The following is a 2,537-nucleotide window of genomic DNA, read 5'->3' as shown; positions in this document are numbered from 1 at the left end:
CTCCGGGCGGGTTGCTAGGGCTGGCACCGGGTGTAGCGAAAAGGTTCCGAGGGTCGTAAACCGGAGGCAAACGGGATTGATTTTTCTAGTGCCTCCTTCTCATTACCTCATTAGATGCGTTCAAGCTCATATTAAGCTGGAAACCATCTGACTGGAGCCGCTGCGCCCGTGCATCTAAAGCCGCTCGTTCTGTAGCTAACCTGGTGTCCTCAGCTTCCAAGGCCTTCTTGGCTCGAGTTATCGCTTCACGCACCTGTGCCACCTCTGCGTTATGCTCATCTTGATTTGCAGGAATAACCGTGGCGGTTAACAGGGCCATAAGCTTATCCATGAGATCCATCAGTATCTGAGCCAACGGGTGCACAGGGCCTCCTGCCCCGGCCGCTCCTGACCCGGACGTTATTGCCGTAGCAGCCGTAGAGTTTTGGCCGGGTTGAGTCCCAGCCATGAAGACTCCTGCCCAGCTTGGCGGCTCATAGGGGTCCGGAATACTGGAGCCATTGGAATAGCCCCCAAGAACGCCATCTTGTACTTGATATAACGAATCTGTTGAACCAGCGGACGAATCATCATCCAAGGGGACGGCCATCTTACCACCATCTTTAGATCCTTCAGAAAGTTCTTCTCCGTGGACGCAGCCCATGAAGCCACGCTTCATGACAGGTTGAGCTCGGGCGGGTTTCGCACGCTGAGCCGTCTCGACGAGGTCGGTGTAGTTGTCCGGCTCAGGGCCCGGCTCACCAATCCGGTCGATGAAGACATGGATTCTGCCGAAGGGGACCCAGTACCCGTACTCAATCGAGTCGGCGTCGGGGCCCTAGCCTTCATTGTCGATGTAGATCTTGCCGCGACGACTCTTGGTCATCTGGCCCACTGCGTATCCCTTGAGCCCTTCGAAGCTGCCCTTCAAGAACTCAAATCCACCGTGCGCTGGCCCCACGGTGGGTGCCAACTGTCGTGGAATTGTCACGGCAAATGTCCTCTTGCAAGGACTTAGTCGTGGAGCCATCGCAACTAGGAAGCTTAAGGGGTTAAACGGGACAAAGGACACGAGAGGTTTTATACTAGTTCGGCCCCTTGCGGTCAAGGAAAGCCTACGTCTAGTTGGGTTGGTATTGCTTGATGTTTCGATGACCAGGGAGCGAGATACGCTATGCTCGGCTCTCGATGATTTGTTTCTTGCCCTAAGCCGCCAGCGGGTCGTCCCCTTATATACACGGGTTGACGTCCTGCGGTCTACAGAGTCCCGACCGGCTTATAGACAGTGTCCGGCTCGGTGACTAGTTAATTCTACCTTATAATACAAGTCATGCCATCATGGAGGTTTATCACTATGGGCCTTAAGTCGCCTATGGGCCTTAGACCCTTTATTGAACCGCCATCTTCATGCTTGGTCTTGGGCTCACTTCTGATGAGTCTCTCTTTGCGTAACCCGGCCCCTCCTGGGCGGCTTACACAAATAGTCATATCCCCAACAACAACGATAGTTTGCCAAGTTGGTGCTGTTTTAACCTTCACAAGGACTGGGCGTAGCCACACCCGGTTCAACTAAAGTTGGAGAAACTGACACCCGCCAGCCACCTGTGTGCAAAGCACGTTGGTAGAACCAGTCTCGCGTAAGCGTACGCGTAATGTCGGTCCGGGCCGCTTCATCCAACAATACCGCCGAACCAAAGTATGACATGCTGGTAAGCAGTATGAATTATATCGCCCACAACTCGCTTGTGTTCTACTCGTGCATATAACATCAACGCATAAAATCAGGCTCTGATACCACTGTTGGGGAACGTAGTAATTTCAAAAAAATCCTACGCACACGCACGATCATGGTGATGCATAACAAGAGGGGAGAGTGTTGTCCACGTACCCTCGTAGACCGAAAGCGGATAGCACAACGCGGTTGATGTAGTCATACGTCTTCACGATCTGACCGATCAAGTACCGAACGCATGACACCTCCGAGTTCAGCACACGTTCAGCCCGATGACGTCCCTCGAACTCCGATCCAGCTGAGTGTTGAGGGAGAGTTTCATCAGCACGACGGCGTGGTGACAATGTTGATGTTCTATCGACGTAGGGCTTCGCCTAAGCACCGCTACAGTATTATCGAGGTGGACTATGGTGGAGGGGGCACCGCACACGGCTAAAAGATCAAACGATCAATTGTTGTGTCTCTAGGGTGCCCCTTGCCCCCATATATAAAGGAGCAAGGGGGGAGGTGCGGCCGGCCAGGAGGGGCGCGCCAGGAGGAGTCCTACTCCCACTGGGAGTAGGACTCCCTCCCTTTTCCTTATTGGACTAGGAGTGGAGGGGAAAGAGGTGGAGGAGAAGAAGGAAAGGGGGGGCGCCGCCCCCCTCTTCTTGTCCTATTCGGACTAGGGGGGAGGGGCACGCGGCCCTTGCCTTGGCCGCCTCTCCTCTTCTCCACTAAGGCCCACTATGGCCCATTAACCCCCGGGGGGTTCCGGTAACCCCTCCGGTACTTCGGTAAAATCCAAATTTCACCCGGAACACTTCCGATATCCAAATATAGGCTT

The sequence above is a fragment of the Triticum aestivum genome, chromosome 1B (assembly GCF_018294505.1).
Source record: "Triticum aestivum cultivar Chinese Spring chromosome 1B, IWGSC CS RefSeq v2.1, whole genome shotgun sequence".
Classification (NCBI taxonomy): domain Eukaryota; kingdom Viridiplantae; phylum Streptophyta; class Magnoliopsida; order Poales; family Poaceae; genus Triticum; species Triticum aestivum.
The sequence above is the reverse complement of the archived record's forward strand: the minus strand, read 5'-3'. Positions refer to the sequence as shown.